Raw genomic sequence first — 12,117 nt, 5'->3', positions numbered from 1 at the left:
TGAATGGAGTAGGAAAAAGAATCACAAACATAGAATTAAAAGCCAAGATGGCCGAGTTAGTTAAGGCCTTTATAACCTCTCCCTAGATGGTTATTGCAAAAGTCTTCTAACTAATCCCCCTCCAACAGTCTCATCCCCTACAAAAATATCTGTCTGTCCCTCATGAGGTGATTTTTCTAAAATTAAAATATAGTCATGGTACTTCTCTACCCGGTGATTCCTCAGTATCTCAGAACATATTTCCTATCTAGTCGGTGTATTATTAAAGGCCTTGGGGCTCTGGCCCTGCCTGTCCCACCAGCTCCCATGGGACTCCTGCTGAGATGCATGTGGTGTCTCAAACCTTCTATGTGATTCAGGCCTTGATGGACCATTTCTTGCTCTGGTCCCTGTTCCTCAGAAGCTTTTCTATAATCTGCACTTAGGTGCTTTATAGGAGTTAAGACTTCTAGAAGAATTACATCTTTAAGGTCCAGAGAGAGCTGAGATTTATGATCACAGAGTTCACTTCCAGAAACAGGAAAGGGAAAAAATGTGGATTCCTGAATTTAGGTTGGTGAGTGTAATATCAATTCTATATCAACATTCCATGACCGTTCAATAAGCAGATGGTCTGAGACAACAGAGAAAAACACTGAACGCCGCACAGGCTCAGTAAAAACAAGTCACACCTGACTGTTCAGACTTCCTTCCAGTGATCAATGCCTTTGTCCAGTGGACCAAGAGAAAGCACTAAGCAATCACAGTACAGCTTGACTGACCAAGGCTTTAGACCAAGTCAGTCACGGTATCCTTGTGGGCCAGGGGGAGAAATATGGCTTCAATGACAATTGTGTTTGGTGGGTTTGTGGCTTGTTAACAAACCGTCCTAGAGGAGTTCCTGTCATGGCGCAGTGGTTAACGAATCCGACTAGGAACCACGAGGTTTCGGGTTGGATCCCTGGCCTTGCTGTGAGCTGTGGTGTATGGCGCAGACGCGGCTCGGATCCCGCGTTGCTGTGGCTCTGGCGTGGGCCGGTGGCTACAGCTCCAATTAGACCCCTAGCCTGGGAACCTCCATGTGCTGTGGGAGCAGCCCTAGGAAAAAAAGGCAAAAAGACAAAAACAAAACAAAACAAAAAAAAAACGACAAACTGTCCTAGAGAGTGTTGACTGATAACTCAGTGTCAATCAGCCTCAAGAGCAGTCCCTAGTGATATGCCACAGGATTCTGCTGTAGACCCCACGTGTTCAGTATCTTTGTAGATAGAATGCTCACTGAGTTTTTAGGGCACCCAAAATTTCAAGGAACTGCTATATGAAGTGTGACAAAAAGGGTAAATTTCAGCAAATTTTAAAGGATGGGCCTGCATTAAAAAAAAAAAGAGACAGAGAGAGCGAGCTCCCATCATGGCTCAGTGGTAATGAACATGACTAGTATCCATGAGGACACAGGTTTAAGGATCATTGGGCTAAGGATCCAGTGTTGCTGTGAGCTGTGGTGTAGGTCGCAGATGCGACTCGGATCCCACATTGCTGTGGCTGTGGCCTAGGCTGGCAGCTATAGGTCCTATTCGACCCCTAGCCTGGGAACTTCCATATGCTGCGAGTATGGATCTAAAAAGACAAAAAAAAAAAGATTAATAGAGATTAATCTAAAATTCTATATTTAGTTTCCAAATCAGTTGCACAAGCGCAGAATGAGGAAGATTTGGCACAGCAGAAGTTCATGAAGGGAAAAGATCAGAGGAGTTTTCGTTAATTTTTAAGCTAATTTTAAGCTAATAATAGAATGTCAAACCATAATGCAGGAGTTAAGAAAGTTAATATAATCTTAGATCCATCAATAGAAGTAGAGGCTTTTAGATCATTGAAGATTATAAATCCCCTTTTCTGCATCAGTCAGACCACCTCTGTTCATTCATTCATTCATTCATTCAGCATATGTTCAGCGCATCTTAGGCAATAGGTTTCATTCAGGCATTACAGGCCAAACGTTTATAAAGTCAGATCCTTCCAGTGGGGAGCGCCTTGTCTAGTGAGGAGAGCAGAGCAGTAGATCAGTGACCACAGTGCAGAGTGGAGAGGGTTGGGATGGAGTTAAGTCCCAGGAACCACAGGAGGAGAGAAGGTGGGCAAGGAGGAAGGCTCCACAGAGGAGGTGACCCTCGAGCAGATTAGAAGCCACCAGGTGAGCAGGTGAGGGAAGGGCTTCCAGGCAGAGGGAGCAGCAGGAAGGCCAGTGCTTCTGGCGCAGAGCAGGCAAGGGGACGTGTACAGGGGAGAGCCTGGTGAGAGCGGCCAGCAGGTGAGAGAGCAGAGGCCCTTAGCCCTGACTGTGCACCCATCTGAATCACCTGGGAGGTGGCACCCAGACCAGCTAAATCAGAGCCTCTGGGAATGGAGCCCAGGCATTGGGTTATGTAAGGTCCTGGGTCCTGCAGAGTGCATCTGGGAGCAGGAGAGGAAAATGGGGAGTTGTCATTTAATGAATGTAAAGTTTCAGTTGTGCATGATGATAATTTTTAGGGGATCTACTGTACAACATCAATACTGTACTGTACCCTTAAAATTTTAAGAAAGTAGGTCTCATGGTAAGTGTTTCTGTCACAATAAAAAAAAAAAAGAGAGAGAGAGAAAGAAGAAAGGGAAGGAAGGAGGGAGGAAGAGAGAGAGGGAAAGCAATCAAGCATCTGGGATTGACAGCCACTGTTGTGGAACTTAGTGTCCAAACTCGGCACATGGGCTGTTGGAGGATTTTAAACAGGAGAATGAAAACCACCTTGTGTTTTTGTTTGTTTGTTTTGTTTTGGCCATGCCTGCGGCATGCAGAAGTTCCCAGTGACCCAAGCCACTGCAGTGACAATGCCAGATCCTTAACATGGTGAGCCTTAACATGCTTTGTGTAGGGGGTAGCAGGGTGGCCACAAGAGGCCCTTTGCTCCTCAGAGAGAGAAAAGGGTGGCTTGCACCAAGGCAAGAGCAGTGGACATGAAGAGGACAACTTTGGATCTTTATTAAGAACCAGCAGGACTCACTGATGGATTCAATGTGGAGGGTGAAAGGGGTCCAAGGACAACTCTTAGACTTGGGGCCTGAGCAAAGGGCAGTGCCTTCACTTGATGGGGAACGCTGGAGGATGGGCAGGTTGGGGCGTGCGGGTGGAAATCTCAAGTGATGTCCTCAACATGTTAGTTCTGAGATGCTCCTTAGACCTCCAAGTGGAGATCTCAAGCAGAAGATTGAAATGAGTCTGGGAGTTGGAAGAGACGCCCAGAGAGGATGCCTGACTTTGGGCTCCATGGTGCGAGGGGCATTGACAGTTATGGGGTTGAGAGGAGACAGGCAATGCTCCAGAAGGCGCCATCTGCCAGGGACGGGGCCAGAGCTTGGGCGCAGTGGTCTCTGGGCTACTTCCTCCAACTCTCGGCTGCCAGGCTTGTATAAGTGAGCCCGACACCAACCTGCCTGGAGCAGAGCACCACACTGGGAGGAGAAAGGCAGTGAGGCGGGAGCTGTGCAGGCTATTGGAGGCTGTGAGGAATCTGTGCTCTTTAGTCAGAGACTGGGCATCCCTCCGGAACTTGCTGGCTGGGAGATGCTGGCTGGGAGACGCTGCCCTGGGTCTGCCCCTCTGTTTTCTCACCCTCAGAGTAAGACAGTTGGGTGGGCGATAAGGACCAGCACGGAGAGTCTGTGATTCCACACTTGATCCTCTTATCAGCAGTCCTCAACCTTTCTCTCTGCCAAAACATTATTCTCATGCACAACACACTCCCCTGGGCCTCCCGGCACATAAAACAAGCTCCAGATTCCTTGCAATTCCCCTGCACTTGCCCTTCCGGTCAACAAAGCGTTTCGGAGCCCAGAGCACCCAAGAGAGTGCGTTCCTTAGAAGGGGGATGTGGAAGCTGCTCCCATGTATTTTAAAAGGTAAGTCACTTGAGAGAGCTTTATTATTAGCAACACCCGACTCAGAACTTACTTCCCTAGTGATTTACCATCCAAGGTTGGGACTGGTGTCAGGTGGGTGTTGCAGAGCTCAGCCACACACCTCAGGGGACAGGAGTGGGCCAGTGGGCAGGGCGGGGCCCGCACAGCTCTGGGTTGGGATTGTCAGCCAGCAGCCTCCTGCAGCTCCTGGAGGAGGACTGCCCTGTGGCAGGAGGCGTGCTGGGGCCGCTGCAGGAGGCCAGGCACCAGAGAGAGGGACAGAGGGATGGGGAGGAAGGGCCAGTGGCTTCCCAGCGCTCTCCTGCCAGTCTCGGCCCAAAGAGGCAGTGGAATGGGTGCGAAGAGATCAGAGGCCAAGGGGGCAGGAGAAAACGAACCCCCCCCCACCCCCCACCCCCTCCCTCCCGCTGCAGTGGGCTCTGCTGCTTCCCAGAGAGATGGAGAGGAGGAAACCACAGTCCTCGGGTGCTCGGGAAGAATCTGGCTGTGAGGGAGGGGCGGCCAGGAGAGACTTAAATAAGGTGGAAGGACGGCGCCCAGAGCTCCTTGGGCTGCTGGCCTGTCAAGCCCTTGGCTAAGAATGAGCTTTTTCCTTTCAAAGAGGGTGGAAGTCACTGTTTTCTTGTCTCACTTGATGAACAGATTCTGGGTGGCAGGAGTCACCATAGAAACAGGTGCTATCTTAAGCAAATGAGCCTTATTAACCTTAAGAGTGGTGGAGTTTTCACAAGATTGCACATATAGGGTAGGAGGGAGAGCAGGGTTTGGTGGGGGGAGGGCCGACGTGGCTGGGGAGCCGTGCTGGGATGGCTCTGGGTGTGGATGTGTGTGTACGTGTGTGTGTGCATGCACGTGCATGCATGTCTACATGTGCTCTTGCAAAACTGTTTCCCAGGAAGCAAGCTCATGTTCTGTCTTTTCCCTAAGAAATGCACACATACCCCAAAGAAACTGCAGCCTTCTTGGGAACTGGCCTCCAAGTAGGAGCAGCCAGAGCCCTGCCTCCACCCCTGACTCTCCCAGCACTGTTTCCAGTCCCTGTGTCTCTGGCATGTCAGGAACAGATGCCCGCCAGGGCCTCTGCTGCAGGAGGCAGTGCGGTGCAGTGGTGGAAGCCATTCTTATGGCCGCTCTGTGATTCTGAACCAATGACCCACCTCCTTGAGCCCCAGTCTGTAAAAAGCAAAAACACCACATGCTTCACGGGGCTGATGCGATGACCTGGGTTGATGTGGAGCACCTCCCCCGTCCCTCCCCCTGCAATGGGCCTCCTTTCTGGGGTGAGGAAAGGAGTGTCTCCTCCCAGGCACAGTTGCAACCTCACAAAGATTTTCCAAAGCCAAGGTTAATCTTTCCTGGCACTATCTCATCGCATAGGTTTCCACTCCTACTTGCTATGATGTTAGGACAAATTGGCTGCCCTCAGGGAGGTTCCCATCGCTGGGTGGGGAGAGGGAGGATTTTAAAACCAGGAAGTAATGAACTTGGTAGAGAGAAGAGCTATAGCAGCTCAAAGGTGGGGGGCAGGGGGCAGCAGAGGAGGGGTGGGTGGGGCTCTGAAGGCCAGGTAGGACTAAGGTAGCATGGAGGAGATGTCCAAGAAAACGGGATGTATATTCACCTCTTGAGGCAGATGTGGCCAAATTCTGGACTCTTCCTGAAAGTTAAATAAATTGGCACTCTCCCACAGGATCTGGGAGTTGTGCATATTGGTTCCAGCAAGCTCGTCTGCTGCCCTCTGCAGCCCCGCCTTGGGCAGGACACTCAGCCCGCTCCTGTCTGGCTCCAATTCCAAGAACATAAACCTGAACTATATCCCTGGGGCTCCGAGGACCAGCCCCACGAGGCCCCAGCGTGTGTACTCTGCAGACACAGGATGGAGCCAGCCTGTCCAGGGACTGTGGCCTGCGAGGGCACAGCAAGAGGAGACTGTTATTTTCCTTTGACTAGAGGAGTGGAGGGTCCTAACACACACCTGAAGCCAGGACAGGGTTGGCAGCCTGGCTGAGGGGTTATTTCCTGCCTCAGAGATTTCTGGATCTGCAGAACTGGAAGGGCCCTCAGATGCGTGTGGTCCTGCTCCGCTCTTTTACACATGAAAAAATCGAGACCCAAAATCTAACCCCATTGGCCCCAAATTGAAGAGTCCCAACTTTTAGTCCGACTGCTCTTTCCTGTCACTGTCATGCTTGTTGAATGAGAAGCCACTGATTGGCTCGTGCCTAGCGGGCCTGGAGCGGTCGCTGAGTGATTAACCAAGTCTCCAGGGGAGGAGAAAGGAACATTGATCCTGGACTCCCAGCTCTCACCTCCACCCTATCTCAAAATCAAAGTTTGGCATTTTGTGAGCTTCACCTGGCCAAAGCCAAGGGCTGCAATTTTAGTGGTTCTGGGAAAGTTCTACCAATCCACCCATCCCTTTCTCCCAAGTTATCTTCCCCATTGGCTTCAGAGGTACCTGGAATTCCTTAATAACAGGGAAAGCATCATACTGCAATTGAAGGTGAGGCTTGAAGGTGAGGCTGAAAGGGCTGCTTAATGGAACTGACCTAAGGTCCAAACTCCAAGTGGCCGTGAACAATATTGGAATTTGGCTGGGCCTCTCAGAGGAAAACAGAGCAGGAGGTCACTGGGCAGTGAAGGAAAGTGCGACATGGGGAGATGGAGTGGGAGGGGAGAGTCAAAGCAAAGGAGGGGGATCTGAACCCAGCTGTGTCTCCCCCCAAGGTCCATGCTCCTTTGCTCTGTACCAGCCACTCCAAACACTAGGGCTATTCCCCTTCCTAGTGTTACACCCAGAATTTAATTTATAGAAGTGACTGGGTGATGATGCAGAGAGATCAATGCCATTAAAGGAAGTTTTATTACTCACAGTTCCCAAGAGAAAGGGGGCGTTCCAGACCATGCAGGACCACACGGGGAAAGCACCAGTGTCGGGTCAGGAGGCAGAAGGAATGAGAGGCAAGGATGGTCCAGGGCCTTTTCTGTGGTTTTTGTGGGAGGGAATGGGTGAGGCACGGTAGGCAAGTTTGAGCAGTCTTAGGATTAGAGAGTTTGAAGAATATCATAGGGCTCTGGGCTGTGGGGTGGTCTCTAGTTGCCTGGTACTTGGCCCTGAGGTGATTAGGACAGGGAAATATTGGCTTGGTGTGTGAAGGTTAGCTACAGGAGGTGGTTGGGGGCATGGGCTTCAGGATCGTTTGGTTTGTAAGTGAAACGCATGTTTGCAGCCAAGTTGTTTGCTATCTCCAGGAATTAGCTAGTCCTGGGAAAGCAGTCTCTCCAGGATTAACAAGCACCAGGATGTCAAAGCATCAGAAAATACGGAAAATGAAAGACATGATCGATACACCTGGCACCCCCTTCCCTCTGAAAGCTGCTGTCTTGTAAATATTCTGCTCAAAACCCACCTTGTCAGCCTGCCTTCCTTGTGACTCCCCGTCTGTGGCCTCCCCTTTAGCACTTGGCCTGAGCCACACAGTTTAGCACTCTGTCTTCTTTCCTGGTTGTCCCATGGCACATGCCCTGGTTTCCCAGTCTCCAGGGAAGGCTCTGCTTGCCATCTTCCTGCCCTGGTGCACATCCGGCCCTCTACCCAGAGCATGGCTGCTGTTCTTGGCATCAGCCCTTGCCAGCCACCCACCCTTCTCACCCTTCTCACCCTACCCTTCGTGCTTTCATCCTCTGGCCAGGCTGTCATGCTCCACTGCATTGTTCCCCCCATAGACAACCGCAAGGCTCTCTTCCTCTGGTCCTCTGACCACATAGACCCCACAGCCTCCTCCAATGAACACACCCCCTCCACTGAGTGCCACTTCTGCTCACCACCAGCCACCTGCTCCCACCTTCAAATCTCTTCTCTTGCCATCACCCTACCAAAAGTATCCTCTCTTTCCTCCTCTCCCAAATTGGAGCCGCCTCCATTTCCAAACTCTGCTAAGGCCCCCGGCATCACCTTCTGAATCACACTGAACTCCTACTAGTAGTTCACTGACTTTGAGTTGAGTCATTCCTCTCCCTGGGCCTCAGTGACCTCCCAGGTAAAATGCGGAGTTGGCCGGCATGGTCCCCTAGGCCCTTTCAGCTCTAACAGTCTGGGATACTGACTTTCTCCATAGAGCTGTTCCTTGCAATATGATGAGTGTGTCTTCTTAGGTAGCATGTAGGCAAAGAATAGGGTTCTTAGGCCTGGCACGTCCTCTCCATGCAGCCAGTGCAGAGTGGCCTCCTCAGCTGCTTACTAATGGCCAAACCATGCACATATAATGGCTAGATAATCCCATTAAACTCAACCATGATTTTCTGGGCACACCTTCTGAGTTCACCTCTCTGCGGGGCATTGTGGCAGCTCTAAAAGAATAGGATTAAAATCCTGCCCTCAAGGAACTCAAAACAGTGGGGAAATGAATTACACACATACACACATATACATACCGTGTTAGAGAATTGGCAAGGGAACTGGATGAATTTATAGGTTAAAGAGCCAACTTGAGTCACCGCTTTAAGTCCTTACTTTGAACTTGCCAGTACCGGACTCTTAAACATCTGACAACATGCCAGTGTGTGAAGCCATCATAAACACTGAGGGATCACCCGAGTGCAGGCAGAGTGGCTACCTTGGGCTCAGAGGTGGTACCTTTGGGATTTGGGCAATATGCTTCCAGTTTTAAGTTTCCTTACCTTATTGTCCTTTTAACCAGAGGATGCTCAGAAAGTTTCACATTTCAGCACACAGACTGTACCTCTGTAGTGTATTGATCACTAGTTTATTGATTAAATAAACTATCCAATAAATGTGAAGAGTTTCAATTAAAAAAACTTTCATGGGAAGTATGAACAACTTTAATATATAGAGAGATACCAGAAGTTCATAAATCAGTATTTCCCAAATCAGTTTTCACATGTGCTCCTTGTTGATAAAAACAGGATTTTTATTAGAACTCAACAACGTGAATTTCATTGAAATTTAAGGTTATCTACTTCTAGATATTAATACATGTTTTAAAACTAGAATTATTTTTGGAGTTCCTGTCATGGCGCAGTGGTTAATGAATCCGACTAGGAACCATGAGGTTGCGGGTTCAATCCCTGGCCTTGCTCAGTGGGTTAAGGATCCAGTGTTGCCGTGAGCTGTGGTGTGGGTTGCAGACTCGGCTTTGATCCCCGCGTTGCTGTGGCTGTGGCCTAGGCCGGTGGCTACAGCTCCGATTGGACCCCTAGCCTGGGAACCTCCATATATGCCCCGGGAGCAGCCCAAGAAATGGCAAAAAGACAAAAAAAACGAGTTATTTTTAAAAATCACACTGATGATGGAGTTCCCATTGTGGCGCAGTGGTTGACGAGTCCGACTAGGAACCATAAGGTTGCTGGTTCGATCCCTGGCCTTGCTCAGTGGTTTGGGGATCTGGCGTTGCTGTGAGCTGTGGTTTGGTTTGCAGATGCGGCTTGGATCCTGTGTTGCTGTGGCTCTGGTGTAGGCCAGGGGCTGCGGCTCCAGTTGGACCCCTAGCCTGGGAGCCTCAATGTGCCACAGGAGTGGCTCAGGTAAAGGCAAAAAGACCAAAAAAAAAAAAAAAAAAAAAAAACACTGATGAAAATATGCACAGACATATCATTGAAACAGAGGAGAAAGGTCTAAAAAATATTAAAATACCCAATGTCTGATTAAGGAATAATTTCAAAACCAAAGGGAAAGAATTGATTATTCCATAAATGGTTTGGGGATGATTTGACTCATCATTTAGGGGGAAAAAATGTTGAAGCACTTTGTCATAACGTAAAATAAGTTCTAAATGGATTAAATATTTAAATGTTAAAATTTGGGGAGTTCCTGTTGTGGCTCAGCGTAGTGAGCCAACTAGTATCCATGAGAACGTGGGTTCGATCCCTGGCCTTGCTCAGTGGGTTAAGGATCTGGCTTTGCCATGAGCTGTGGTTGTTAGGTTGCAGACCTAACTCCGATCCTGTGTTGCTGTGGCTGTGGCCCACAGCTGCAGTTCCGATTCAACCCCTGGCTTGGGAACTTCCACATGCCCTGAGTGTGGCCCTAAAAAAAAAAAAAGGAAAGAAAAAAAATTGGATGGTAAATGAATACATACACACACACATATGTATGAATATGTATTTCTCTGCTATTGAGATAGGAAAAGACCTTTTAACATATACTTGCAGAGGCAGAAGTGAAATAATTGATCCATTTGACCTCATAAAAACCTTCAAAATTCCATAGATCAAAACCTCCTAAGTCAAAATTAAAGCACAATCAACACATTGAAAAAAAAAAAAAGGATATATACAATAAAAAAAAATAGGTTACTATTCTTAACATATGAGTCATTGAAAATCAATAAGATAATACTGTAATTGTCCATTACTCATGAGCTGTTAAAAGGAGTAAAGGAAATGAAGTAGTATAGAAACTGCTTAGGGCAATGCCTCGCTTACCTTCAGTAAATGACATACACTCAATAAATGTTAGCTGTTCTTACTTACTTACTTACTTTATTTATTTATGTCTTATAGCTGTACCCGTGGTACATGGAAGTTCCCAGGCCAGGGACTGAATCCAAGCCACAGCTGTGGCAACACCAGATCCTTTAAGCAACGGAGGATCCTTTAACCCACTGCACTGGGCCAGGGGATCTGAGCCATTGCAGTTGGATTCTTAACCCACTGCACCATAGTGGGAATGCCTATTAATTTATGTTTTAATAAATAGGAAAATGGGCAAAGGACAAAAATAGGAAATTTTTTTAAAAGAAACACAACATAAACACATGAAAAATGAAGATTTACATTGGTAGACAGAAATGCAAGTCAAACAGGAAAGCATTGATATCTCTCCCTCCTGCACACCAACTGTGGCCATTAAATTGGCTATGTTTTGGGTTTGTTTCTGAAAATAATAATAATGATGATAATAATAATAACATAGTGCTGATGGGAGTATAAATGATTGAAAACCCTTTTGCAGCATTATTTGGCAGTATGTTTCAAACACCTTTAAAATGTATGTAGCCTATGACCCAACAATCTCCTTCTAGAAATTTATACTAAGAAAATTATAATGTATGTGAGCAACAATTTGTCCACACAACAGTGTTGCTTATAATAGTGAAATATTAGAAACAACCTATTTATCCAACAAGCAATGATTGTCAAATAAATTACTGTCTGTAGAATACTATGCAGCCATTAAAAGGACTGAAGATGAATGTGTAAGGACATCGATAAAATACTTGTGCCACATTGTTACATGAAAAGGAGAAGACTAAAAATAACCATATAGAGCACAATCCAAAATTTCCCCCCAAATTGGAAAGTGTATATACCAAAATATTCATAGTAGTTAGGTCTGGGTAGTAGAATTATGACATAGCTTAATTTAGCTATGCTCTTTTAGCTAGCTCTTTTTCTAAATTTTCTATAATATGTATTTGTTATAATCAGACTTGAATGTTGTTTTTAAAAATTAAATTGCAGAGTAAGAGAATCTGATGATCACAGCTATGGGGAATATAAAGAGAATTAGGTAAGATCCCTGTTCCAAGGAGTCTGTGGTTTCTTTGGGGAGCATTTATGCATTATCTCCACACCACAGAGCCCTGAGAGCCTCCTCACTCCCCCCACCCCACCCCAGGCCTCCCATTGCCATGCCCCTGTGGTACCCAGGGCACACCTCTCTGATACATCTGACACTTGTAATTACAGGTTTGCACTCCTGTCCTCCTACTAGGCTGGAAGTTCCTCATAGCAAAGCCAGGGCCTTTCATCTGTGTGTCCACCAGAGCACCAGACTTGGCACTGAGTAGGATTTCCCCAAATGTTCTTTGAAAGAGTAAAATAAACTTAGAACAAAACTGATAGCTACCAACATAAGGCAAGACATATTAAGTGCTAAGGAATTGCACAGACAGTGGGGTAAGGTCATAGAGGGAGACTCTGGTTATGACTGGGATGAGCAGGGAAGGCTTTGTGAAGGAGGAAGATGCTGAAAAACACCCAGAAGCATGGATAAGATAAGAAGGTCCCACCCACCCTGCCCTACCCCCAACCCCAGCTTTTTCACCTCCATCTTAAAGCCACCAAAAAGTATTCTGCTGGAGCCCTAAGAGGTCACCCATTCAGGGAATCCCAGTGCCACCCTTACTTGCCACTATTCCACCCAAATGGGCTGGCTTTCCT

The 12,117-nt window shown here is 47.5% G+C and overlaps 1 protein-coding gene and 1 long non-coding RNA gene across 12 annotated transcripts in view; both read left to right on the top strand.

Annotated features, from left to right (window-relative positions):
- The window catches only part of PEBP4 (phosphatidylethanolamine binding protein 4), a 219,499-nt gene that overhangs the window by 132,645 nt on the left and 74,737 nt on the right, over positions 1–12,117 (top strand).
- Positions 3,847–10,219, top strand: LOC146396444 (uncharacterized). Its single transcript, XR_014828316.1, has 2 exons — positions 3,847–3,912; positions 5,624–10,219. It is a non-coding gene; the product is annotated as an uncharacterized LOC146396444 (long non-coding RNA).

Source organism: Sus scrofa, chromosome 14, assembly GCF_054392235.1.
Source record: "Sus scrofa isolate SSC_HxYL_T2T_F1_AM1 chromosome 14, Sscrofa_HxYL_maternal_Yorkshire_Landrace_v2.0, whole genome shotgun sequence".
NCBI classification, from domain to species: Eukaryota; Metazoa; Chordata; class Mammalia; order Artiodactyla; family Suidae; genus Sus; species Sus scrofa.
This window is presented reverse-complemented; position numbering and strand designations above follow the sequence as displayed.